Here is a 13,154-nt window from a genome sequence, read left to right as displayed (position 1 = left end):
AATGGTGCCAAATTCATTATCAAAAAGAGCATGTCAAGATCATTCCTGAAGTAAAACACTGTCAGTGATAGGATAATATCCATACACCTACAAGGAAGACCATTAATAAGACCATTATTCAAATTTATGTACCAAACAATAATGTGAAAGATGAAGAAATTGAAGGTTTTTGCCAACTTTTGCAGTCTGAAATTGATCAAACATGAGATCAAGGTGCATTGATAATTACTGGTGATTGGAATGGGAAAGCTGGAAACAAAGAAGAATCATTATTTGAAAAATATGGCCTTGGTGATAGAAACAACAGCAGAGATGGTGTGATAGAATTTTGCAAGACCAATGACTTACTTGTTGCAAATATCTTTTTTCAACAATATAAACGGTGAATATACACATGGACCTCACCACATGGAAAATACAGGAATCAAATTGACTACATCTATGGAAAGGGCAGAGGCCCACTGTGGACAATTGATTGCTCATACGCAAGTTCAAGTTGAAGCTGAAGAAAATTGAAACAAGTCCATGAGAGCCAAAGTACGACCTTGAGTGTATTTATAAATATATCACTAGAATTTAGAAACTATCTCAAGAAGAGACTTCATGCATTGAACACTAATGACCAGACAAATTGTGAGATGACATCAAGGATATCATACAGGAAGAAAGAAAAAGGCATTAAAAATATGGGAAAGAAAGAAAAGACCAAAATGGATGTCAGAAGAAGAGACTCTGAAACTCGCTCTCGAAAGTAGAGCAGCTAAGACAAATGGAAGAAATGATGAAGTAAAAGAGCTGAACAGAAAATTCCAAAGGGCAGCTTGAGAAGACAAAGCAAAGCACTATAATGAAATGTGCAAAGACCTGGAGTTAGAAAATCAAAAGGGAGGAACACTTTTGGCATTTCTGAAGCTGAAAGAACTGAAAGAAAAAATTCGAGCACTGAGTTGCAGTCTTGAAGGATTCTAAGGGCAAACACTGAACAACTCAGGAAGCATCAAAAGATGGAAGAAATACACAGGCGCTGTACCAAAAAGAATTGGTCAACACTCAACCATTTCAGGAGGTAGCACATGATCAAGAAACAATGGCATTGAAGGAAGAAGTCCAAGCTGCATTGAAGGCATTGGCAAAAAACTAGGCTTCAGGAACTGATGTAATACCAATTGAGATGTTTCCGCAAACAGAAGCAGTGCTGGAAGCACTCACTTGTCTATGCTGAGAAATTTGGAAGACAGCTAACTGGTCAACCAACTGAAAGAGATCCATATCTGTGCCCATTCCAAAGGACAGTTATCCAACAGAATATGGAAATTATCAAACAAAATCATTAATACCACATGCAAATAAAATTTGATGAAGAGAATTAAAAAACGGTTGCAGAAGTACATAGACAGGGAACTGCCAGAACTTCAAACCAGCTTCAGAAAAGGTCATGGAACAAGGGATATCATTGCTGTTGTCAGATGGATCTTGGCTGAAAGCAGAGAATAGCAGAAATATGTTTACCTATGACTATACGAAGGCAGAGAATACCAAAAAGAAGTTTACCTTGACTATACAAAGGCATTCAACTGTATGGATCATAACAAATTACGGGTAACATTGTGAAGAATAGGAATTCCAAGACACTTAATTGTCCTCATGCCGAACCTGTACATAGACCACCAACAGGCAGTTTGAACAGAACAGGAGGGTACTGTGTGGTTTAAAATCAGGAAAGGTGTGTGTCAGGGTTGTATCCTTTCACCATACCTCTTCAATCTGTATGCTGAGCAAATAATCAGAGAAGGTAGACTGTATGAAGAAGAACAAGGAAGGCTCATTAACAACCTGCATTATGCAGATGACACAACCTTGCTTGCTAAAAGATTACAGCCTTCAGTATGGATTACACCTCAACATAAAATCAAAATCAAAACCCACTGCACTCAAGCTGATTCCGACTCATAGAGACCCTATAGGACAGAGTAGAACTGCCCCATAGAGTTTCCAAGAAGCATCTGGCAGATTTGAACTGCCAACCTCTTGGTTAGCAGCCGTAGCACTTAACCACTACGGCACCAGGGTTTCCCCTCAACATAAAGAAAACAAAAATCCTCACAACTGGACTAATGAGCAACATCATGATAAGTGGAGAAAAGATTGAAATTGTCAAGATTTCATTTCACTTGGATCCACAATCAACAGCCATGGAAGCAACAGTCAAGAAATCAAAGGATGAATTGCACTGGGCAAATCTGCTGCAAAAGACCTTTTTAAAGCATTCAAAAGCAAAGATGTCACTTTGAGAACTAAGCTATGCCTGACCCAAGCCATGGTATTTTCAATTGTTTCATGTGCATGCAAAAGCTGGACAACGAATAATGAAGATGGAAGAAGAATTGATGGCTTAGAATTATGGTTTTTGCAAAGAATATTGACTATACCATGGACTGCCAGAAGAACACACAAGTCTGTCTTGAAAGAAATACAGCCAGAGTACTCCTTGGAAATGAGGAGGGTGAGATTTCATCTCACATATTTTAGAAACGTTATCAGGAGGGACCGCTCCCTGGAGGACAACATGCTTGGTAAGGTAGAAAAAGAGAAAGTCCCTCAACGAGATGGATTGACACAGTGGCTGCATCAGTGGGCTCAAACACAGCAACAACTGTGAGGATGGCACAGGACTGGACAGTGCTACATTCTGTTGTTCATAGGGTTGCTAAGAGACGGAACCAACTCAACAGTACCCAACAACAACAAACAAGTCCAAAACCCAGCAGAGCAATTTACATTAGCTCTCAAGGCTTGAAAATAATCCTCTGCTCTTTGGAATCATTGGGACAAGTGCCTTACCCTCCAGACTCTGGGTGTTTACCATGCTGTCTGGATTCTGGTGGAGGCCCATTGTGTCTGGGCTTCAGTTCTGCCCTCCAGGCCCACCAGGATGGCCAATCTGCTTCCTTGGCTTTGGGTGGCCCTATTCTCCTAGTCCATCTGAGTGGTGACCCCACCAGCTCGGTCCTGGCAGGCTCTGTACTTGTGCCCCTTAGGCATGGTAGGCACCCACAGCTTTGGGCAGCAGCCCCATCCCCCTGGCACTCGTGAACTGCAGCCCACACTCCATAACTGAGTTGGTGAAGATCTGTCTCTTTGAAACCTAGGAGATTATGGCTCCACCCTTTGAAACCAAGGCAGCCCTGTTTTCTGTGCTCTTTCCAACACTATTGCTGATCTCCAAGCTGCTCCAGGGATGGTCCTTTTTTTTTTCTTAGAGGACAAAAGACGTAGCTCATTTGTCCTGTTTCCTGCCTAGAATTCCAAGAGGCTGAGAGCTTTCTTTCCTTTTTTTCTGTCCCCTTCAGTCTAAACTGATGGGTTTCTGCTGTGGTAATTGGTTAGATCCATCAGTCATGGGCTTAATCTCCTTAACAAAAGATTGTGTAGCCGTGCTCTTGGTGAAATTTCTAAGGCATTTGTCCTTAGCTTGTACAACAGAATTTTCCAAATGTTTAAGTTTCGTTTTCGTTTTGCACGATTCATTCTTAAAGCCTTCTCTTTCCTCTCACATTTTACTATAAGAGGCAAGGAGAAACCACGCAGCCCCTTTAAGATCTTGCTTAGAAATCTCCTCAGCCAAATATCCAAGTTCATCACTTACAAGTTCTACTTCTGCCAGCATTGAACGTAATGCAGACAAGTTCTTGGCCACTGCATAAAGGGCATCATCCTTCCTCCCTTGTCCGGTCACATGCTCCTCATTTTCTTCTAAAGCCTCTCCAGAAGCACGTTTAACGTCCCCATTTCCAGCACCGTTCTGTATTCTCCGAGACGACAGACGCCTTCTCTACAGCTCTCCTCACGTCCTTCGGAGCGCTCTGCAGTGTTGCCTTGGACGTCCATGATTCTAACAGCAGTCTCTTCAAGGCAACCCAGGCTTTTACTATTGCTGTTGTCAGGTGCCGTTGAGTAGGTTCCGACTCATAGCTTTTCAACACTTTAAAGAGGTCCGTCTTAGTCACCCAGTGCTGCCATAACAGAAATACCATAAGTGGAAGGCTTTAACAAAGAGAAATTTATTTTCTCACAGTAAAGTAGGCTAAAAGTCCAAATTCAAGGCGTCGGCTCCAAGGGAAGGCTTTCTCTCTCTGTCAGCTCTGGAAGAAGGTCCTTGTCCTCAATCTTCCCCTGGTTGAGGAGCTTCTCAGGCGCAGGGACCCTGGGTCCAAAGGACGTGCTCTGCTCCTGGTGCTGCTTTCTTGGTGGTATGAGGTCCCCAACTCTCTGCTTGCTTCTCTTTTGTCTCTTGAGAGATAAAAGGTGGTGCAAGCTACACCCCAGGGAAACTCCCTTTTGGATCAGGGAGGTGACCTGAGTAATCCTCTTAACCACAGGCAGAGATTACGATTTATAACACATAGGAAAATCACAAAATGGAAGACAACTACACATGGCCTAACCAAGTTGACACACACTTTGGGGGGACACAATTCAATCCATTACAAGGTCCTTTGCAGCAGATTTGCCCAACGCAATGCATCTTTTTTATTTCTCCACTGCTGCTTCCATGGGTTTTGATTGTGGATCCAAGTAAAATGAAATCCTTGACAACTTCAATCGTGGTTTTGCTTACTGGTCCAGTTGTGAGGATTTTTGTTTTCTTTATTTTGAGATGTAATCCATACTGAAGGCTGTGGTTCTTGATCTTCATCAGTAAGTGCTTGAAGTCCTCTCCACTTTCAGCAAGCAAGGTTGTGTCATCTGCATAACACAGGTAGTTAATGAGTCTTCCTCCAATCCTGATGCCCCATTCTTCATGTAGTCCAGCTTCTCAGATTATTTGCTCAGCATACAGACTGAATAGGTATGGTGAAAGGATACAGCCCAGACACACACCTGTCCTGACTTTAAACTACTCAGTATACCCCTGTTCTGCCTGAACAACTGCCTCTTGAAATATGTACAGGTTCCTCATGAGAACAATTAAGTGTTCCAGAATTCCCATTCTTCACAATGTTATCCATAATTTATTATGATCCACACAGTCGAATGCCCTTGCATAGTCAATAAAACACAGGTAAACATCCTTCTTTTTTTATTTAAACATCCTTCTGGTATTCTTTGCTTTCAGCCAGGATCCATCTGACGTCAGCAATGATATCCCTGGTTCCACGTCCTCTTCTGAATCTGGACTGAATTTCTGGCAGTTCCATGTTGATTTACTGCTACAGCCACTTTTGAATGATCTTCAGCAAAATTTTGCTTGCGTATGATATTAATGGAGTAGTGGTTAAGTGCTACGGCTGCTAACAAAAGGGTCAGCAGTTCGAATCTGCCAGGCGCTCCTTGAAAACTCTATGGGGCAGTTCTACCCTGTCCTATAGCATCGCTATGAGTTGGAATCGACTTGACGGCACTGGGTTTGGTTTCTTTTTGTTGTGATAGTAATGATATTGTTCAATACTTTCCGCTTTTGGTTGGATTACCTTTCTTGGGAATAGGCATAAATATGGATCTCTTCTAGTCAGTTGGCCAGGTAGCTGTCTTCCAAAATTCTCAACATAGATGAGCGAGCACTTCCAGTGCTGCATCCGTTTGTTGAAACATATCAATTGATATTCTGTTAATTTCCGGAGCCTTGTTTAGTTTAGTAGGCTAGAAGTCCAAATTCAGGGCACTAGCTCTAGGGGAAGGCTTTCTCTCTCTGCTGGTTCTGGGGGAAGGTCCTCTTCTCATCTTGTTTTTCCTGGTTTCTTGGAAATCTTCATGTGGCTTGGCAACTACCTTCCCTACCCCCCAACCCCCACCCCCACTTGCTCATTTAATGTCTTTTATATTTCAAAAGAGGTTGATTCAAGACACACCCTACACTAATACTGCCTCATTAACATAACAAAGACAATCCATTCCCAAATGAGGTTATAACCACAAACATAGAGATTAAGTTTTATAACAGCAAACCTGTCTTGGAAGAAGTACAGCCATAATCCTCCTTAGAAGTGAGAATGCCGAGATTTGTCACACATACTTTGGACATGTTATCAGGAGGGACCAGTACCTGGAGAAGGACAACATGCTTGGTAAAGTACAGCATCAACAAAAAATAGGAAAATCCTCAACGAAATGGATTTACATAGTGGCTGTAACAATGGGCTCAAACACAGCAATGATTGTAAGGATGGTGCAGAACCCAGCAGTGTTTTGTTCTGTTGTACATGAGGTCGCTAGGGGTTGGAACCAAATTCAACGGCACCTAACAACAACAACATTTTGGGGGGACACAATTCAATACATAACGGCACGTGTGTGAGTAAGTAAAGGTGCACTGCATCGTTGAGTGAGTTTGTGTGAGTGCATGTGCTATGTGAGTATGTGTGCTCTAGAAAGACAAACAAAGCACTTCCCCCTGCCTCTGCCCCACATGTGACCTGGGCGGCTGCCCTCCTCTCTCTGGCTCACTCAGGGACAACACAGACCCAGGCCCTGAGAAACAAGAGCCCCAAATGGGCAGGCTGTGGCTGTCTGAGCAGCCCCCTTTCCCAGCAACTACTAATGCAAGCATCTCAAGGTCTCTCAGGGACAGAAGTGGTGGCCTCACATGCTCCACCAGGGTTGCCAGCAGCATCACAGCGCTCAGTGCAGCTCTCAGCCTTCTGGAAAGTTCTCCGTGTAGCTCAGATGGTGATGTTACTGTATCTGCTGGCATGGCCCCCACTGCCATCTGCAGAGCACACACAGAGAGTTCACCGTAGTTCCACCAGCCTGCAGACTGGAGCAGCCCCCACCCACTCCCCACCCTACCTCCTTAGCCCCCAGAAGAAGCCCACCCAGCCACCACTGAGTGGACCCCTGACAGGGGCTCTGGGCAGCTGAGGGCCCTGCATGTCTGCCCACCAGCTGGGCAGTGGTAGGTTCTGTCCCAGGAGAGGATGGGAGTTGTGACAGCAGTACCAGGAGGCCTATCCCTGCCCAGCTGGGGTGCTGGGAGGGCAGCCCTGGCAGGTGCACATCTGGCCCCCTTGGTTTCTTAGTGAGAGGCTGGGTGATCTGCCGTCTCCATGGGGCATTTCCTATGGACTTTCCATGGCTCAGGCCTACTCCCACTGAGCCCCCGCCTGCCCCAGCACCCTGGTGCCACTGCCTGCTCCAGGGGCCCACCTTGTTGTGGGAGACGCCAGGCCAGCAATGAGTCATCCAGCCATGCTTGGGATCACCCTGCTTTGCCCCTGGGCATTGGCCTTCAGGAGTGGCACCCGCTTAAGCCGACCTTCTGTAAATTTCTCTTTATATGTTTAAGAGACCTTGGAAGTGAGGCCTCCAAGCCTGCAGCCAGAAACAGACAAGATCCATGGGTCTCCTGCCCTGTTTGCCTTTGCAAATTCAATAGGGAGGTTTGAAGAGAGGAAGCAGGGAGGCAGACCGGTGGAAATTTCTGGAGCCAGACCCTCAGACAATGACCAGCAGGAAGTGGTGGCTCCTCGAGCCTTGGGGCGTCTAGAGCTGAAGAGCCCCCCTCAGTGAGAAGGAGGGGTAGAGGGGAGCAGAGGAGGCCAGGCACAGCTGAGGGTTTGGGGGGAACAGGCTGTAAGTCAGCCCAGGCCTCCAGAAAAGAGGGATAAGATGTCAGAGTCAGCTAGGGGGGTCCAGCTAGGGATGGGGCTGACCCCGGGAGGCCTGCAGTTGGGGAAAGGGTTCAGCCCCACTGGCATGTGCCCACACAGAGTGCAGGGGGGACCAGAGAGGGACAGGGCAGACCCCAGAAGGGCGGGGGGTGAGTGGAGGCATCAGCCCCTATGGCAGGCACAGGAGCCTGAAATGGCCCTCTGTGGCTGGAAGTAAAAACCGAGGCAAGGCCTGTCCAAGAGGATGAGGAAGGCAGCAGTGCCCCCTGTGCTCTCGCACCAATGTCAGGACTCAGCCATTCCATCACCCCACCCTGCCCCCAAAGTGCTCCCTGGCAACCTGGGCCTGAGCCTGAATCCAACCTTCCAGGTGACGTCAGCATCTGAGTGGGACTGGGCTGTACAAGCCTTACGCCCGACACCAGACAACACAATAACCTCCCGGAGTCTGCTCTTTATAACCCAGAGCTCAGAGCAGGAGACACAGCGTCAAAGAGGCCAGCAGGGCAGGTGGTGTGCGGGGCGCTCATTCCGGCAGTACATTTGAGGAGAGTTTGGGGGGCTAATCATGGAAGCATCTCATTGGAGACCTCTGCTCTAGGGAGGCACAGCCTCATGTGAAGAGGCAGGAGAAGCTGCCCCACCAGGCAGGCAGCAATGGCAGAGGCACAGAGTAGGGAGGGTTCGGGGAGGGCTGGCTGGGTCGGGGGAGCCCAGAACCCTCGGCAGGTGAGAGTGCTGAGATGGATTTGCAGACTCATGTCTGGGCTCAGGGTGGAGGCCGGGCGGCAAGTAACGGATGTGGGCACTGTCAGTGCATGGGTGGGACCAGACGAGATCACTCAAGAATGCAATGTAAAGACAGCCAGGCCATGACTCCCCTTGGTGCGAAATTTAAGGGGCACCAAAAAGCTCAGTAATCAAGATAAATGATATTTTAATGCAATATTATCAAAAACTCAAAATTATTGCAAAAAATCCATGACGATCACCATCAAAACGTTCATACAGACAGGGTCAGGGTTATCGAGTGTCAGGAATCCTGAACAGAGAGGGGGTCAGGACTAGGAGTCCACGTCGGGCACGAGGAAGAGCCCTGGGGTCAGAGGAAACCCGTCAATGTGAGTCCAGTGGCCAATATTATCACAGGAAAAGGAGGCAGCAAGAAACGGTAAAGGCAGCACGTGCAAACCTATGACGTCTGGAGAACAGTTCGCATCAAAACTCTGCATACCCTGGACCATCAACCAAGCTTCAGTCACTGACACAGCACGCTAAGCTAGAAACCGTTGACAAGGAGGTAACTAGAAAACTTCCACACGTTTGGGAATACAGGAAGAAGCGTCTCAAGCACAGGTCAAAGGAGAAATCACAGTGGAAATTAGAAAATATTTTTACCTCAATGAGAATCAAAATATAGCACATCAAACCTTGTTAAGCTAAAATCATACTTAGAGAAAATCTAGAGAAAAAAGGCTAAAAACCATGGATTTCTAAATTATTTTTTAAATTCATCTCAAGAATTTAGGAAAATAACAGTAAATTACACCAGTTGCTGTCAAGTTGACTCCGACTCATAACGACCCAATGTGTGTCAGAGTTTTCAATGGCTCACTTTCCTAGAAGTAGATTGCCAGGCCTTTTCCCGAGGTGCCTCTGGGTGGGCGGCAGCCTCCAACACCTAGCAGCCAAGCATGTTAACTGTTCACACTACCCAGGGACTCTCAGTAGTAAATTATCCCCCCCCCCAAAGAAAAGTAGAATAAATGAAATAATAAAGATAAGAGCAGAAAATAACAAATAAAAATACATGTTCTTAAAAAAGATTAATAAAATCAATATAGCCCTTAAGAAAAAAAGCACAGCAGCAAATGTCAGGGATTACAGGGGGCTAGTACTACAGATCCCACAGACAGTAAAATGATGAAAAGAGCATAATACATGCAAATTTATGGCCATAAGTTTGAAAAGTTAGATGGAACAGGCAAATTCCTGCAAAAACACAGCAAATCTGATTTAAGTGAATAAACTTAATAGCTATATAATCGACAAAGAATTTAACCCATAATTTTAAACTTTCCCATAAGACAAAAAACAGGAGGAATAGAAGAATACACCATCGATTCTAGGCCCAGAGGGCTTTCAAACATTTAAGAAAAAAATACCAGTTTTATAAGAATTCTTCCAAAGAACAGGAAAAGAAGAAACACAGCCGAGTTATTTCATGAAGCTAGCATGGCCTTGCTACTTAAACCTGACAAGGGCATTATGAGAAAGATGAAATTCCAGGCCAATGAAAATAAATGCAAAAATCCTTGTACTAAACATTAGTCAACCAAATCCAGCTCTATTTGGCAATGACAATTTCTCACAATCGAGCGGATCTGTTCCAGGGATGCAAACTTGGTTTGACATCAAACATTTATCAGTGTAATCCAGCCAGGCGCCACCCCTGCTGTGGTACCTGCCATTGTGCCTCCCCCTTCAAGGAGTGGGACGGTGCCCTGGTGCCTGCTAGGGAGGCTGGCCGGGGTGCCTGGAGCAGGATCAGCACCACCAAAAGTGCCCCCAGAGCAGGAAGCACTAGGGCAGGCAGCCAGCTGGTTTCAAAGAATTCGAAGCAATGCTCATCAAGCTGGCACCTCCCTCAGCAAGGTACTTGCCTTCAAATTTCCTTGCAGACAAAATCTCTGGAAATATATAGATGCTTTAACCAACCGTCACAACATCCTGCATGCAAAAGGTTTTACAGCCCAGGCCTGCAACACCAGATGAAGCCCCCACTCTCCCAGCACCAAAACAAAACCAAAACCAAAATGCCTATGGGCTAAGAAAGGGACAGCACCTTCCAACCGTTTCCACAAGTTGCTCTGATGTGGTTGGTGACCCCTATTGCTAAAACCAAAAGTGCTTTTCCTGGTCCCTGTGTTCAATACTGTTTTCTGACTTCAAACATAGCATTTGTAGGAGATTTAGAAAGTGTAGAAACTCACCAAGACAGAAATCACGCTAACCATCCTCCATAGACACCCCCGTTACTGACGCTAGCACATTACGCACATGCTCGCTCACCACTCAGCAGGTACCTACCTGTTCCAGGTACTGGCCCAGGAGCTCAGGGTCAACAGGGACCTCCCGACTGTGTCAGTCATCCTTCCAGATCTTCAAACACGGGCTTGTTCCTCTCAGCGGGTGTCATGAGCCAGTCTACATGCTTTACTTCTACGACCCAGATCTACCTGTTGTATCACGCTTTACCTAGCTTTCCAGGATCCAATACTCAGGGCTTTTCCATTTTGTGTTAATGTCATCAGTTCCTTGACAGAACCTCTCAGGAACAAACTTTGGGTACATTGGTGAGTTTCCTCAAACATGGTCCCCAGAAATGAAACTTCTGAGCCCGTGGCTTATCATTGAGTTGACCAATGGCCCTGCGGTTGTCCCCTACTCCCCTGCTGAAGTGTGGAATCCTGCACTATCACCCCCTCAGATATCACAGGGATTTTCATGTTTGCTTAAATTCTTGCTTTTTTAATGGGTAAAAAATGACATCTGGTCGTATGTCTTTTAATTTTTATCTCATCAATTACTACTGAGGTTGGCCATTCCCCAGAGGTTCGAGGACCACTGTTTGGATTCTCAGCCTCGGAGGGCCACCTGCAGGACAAGGTTCCCCAGGCCAGGCCTTGTCCCTAGGCTCTCCCTCTATCTTCGCTCCTACCTACTGCCCACCAGGACTCATCCTCCATGTCCTCTCAGGTTGGGGTCTTCACACTGGGTGTACATACCCCTGGAAGCCAGAAGACCCTCCAGGAAGCAACATGGATGGTCTTCAGGGACCCCATTTCCAGGTCCTCAACATTTGGATATCCTCCTTCCTAAAACTCATCTGCCTGTGAGTTGTCCACCCCCAGTGGGGTGCTGTGGGTCCCCTGAAGCCTCCCCTCCTCCTCTGTACAGGGAAAGGCCATGCCTTGCACCACCCTAACCTCACTGTGGCATGGTGCTCACTGTGGCTGGGCATCATGTCTGTGGTGTCATTCACAGTCAGGGCATTACCAACCCCATCAGGTTGTGCTTCTCCCATGGTGTTTCTTCCTCTTCGTGTGTGAGTGACACATGAAGCTGGAGATCGGCACCTGGCTCTTGGGCTCTTGGGGTGCTCCTGGTATGTCACAGAGTGGGCAGCCTGATGGGAGACACTGTTCTTCAGTGACTTCGCCTCCTCACCCCCCAAGAATGGTCAAAAGAGCATCACATTGGGCATCCCACAGAGCAAAGCAAAGCACACGTGAGAAGAGACTATGTCTCTCACAGCTCAAACACGTGCACCGGCACATGTGTGACCATGTGTGTTAGGAAATTTGAGCCCCTCAAATGCCCCCTGGCATCTTTGCCTCTTCGGAACAGGACACAAGCCATGAGTCTCCATCTGTGACTCAATTGCATGTTTGGTGTGATTTCAGTGGGCAGGAGATGGCATGTTGATCCACAGGACATCGGTGAGTGGACCCCGCAGGGAAGCAGTAGTCGCACCAGTCACGTCAACAGGGAGAGTGGACACACACAGTTGGTTCTAGGATGTTGAAAGACTGAAAGGCAAAGGGGGATGTTGAGGTCCCTGGAGACAGACCCAGCAGCAAGCAACTTCTATGCCTGAGCGGGTGGGAATGGGGGCAAAGGGAAGGGGATGGGATTACTAGAACCTGGCCTGGGAGAAGGGGCCCTGCAGAGCTGGGCCCAGGCCCCCTAGGATGGGTGCTATCTGTTGGTCCTGGTTCTGGGATCGCTAGGAGAAAAAACTGGAAACTGGGATCAGATGGGAGCCCTGGTGACATAGTAAAGAGCCCAGCTGCTAACCAAAAGCTCAGCAGTTCAAATGCACAAACCACTCCTTGGAAAACCTATGGGGCACATCTATTCTGCCCTGTGGGGTTGATACAGTGGGAATTGGCTCCACTGAGATGGGATTGGGTTTTTTGGTTAGGAATCAAATGCTACCCTTGGGCAAAGAGCAGTGGGAGGGCGCCTCTTCTTCTCCAGCTGGCCTCTAGCGCCCCCTGCTGACAGAGCTCAGTAAGACCAGGGCAACCCAGTTTGCTGAGAAAATGTAACTACTGCCACAGCAGCCTCCCTGGCTCTACCAGAGGGAATGTAGCCTCTGTGCTTCTTTAAGAATTCCTGAGAAACATTGTTATTTACTTTGGCAAAGGACTCTTCTACAGTAAAATGAGTCTTACGGTCATAAAAACACCAAACCAAACCAAACCCAGTGCCATAAAGTCGATTCCGACTCATAGCAACCTTACCAGACAGGATAGAACTGCCCCATAAGAGTTTCCAAGGAGCACCTGGAGGATTCGAACTGCCAACCCTTTGGTTTGCAGCTGTAATGCTTAACCACTATGCCACCAGGGTTTCCCTTATGGTCATAGGAGGAGGAAATGTGATTTTTAAAATGTTTTATTTATTAAGTATTCAGTTTACCAAACTTACTTGTATATCTTTTAATTTTTTATTGTGGTAAAATATACATAACATAAAATT

The sequence above is a fragment of the Loxodonta africana genome, chromosome 16 (assembly GCF_030014295.1).
Source record: "Loxodonta africana isolate mLoxAfr1 chromosome 16, mLoxAfr1.hap2, whole genome shotgun sequence".
Lineage (NCBI taxonomy): Eukaryota > Metazoa > Chordata > Mammalia > Proboscidea > Elephantidae > Loxodonta > Loxodonta africana.
This window is presented reverse-complemented; position numbering follows the sequence as displayed.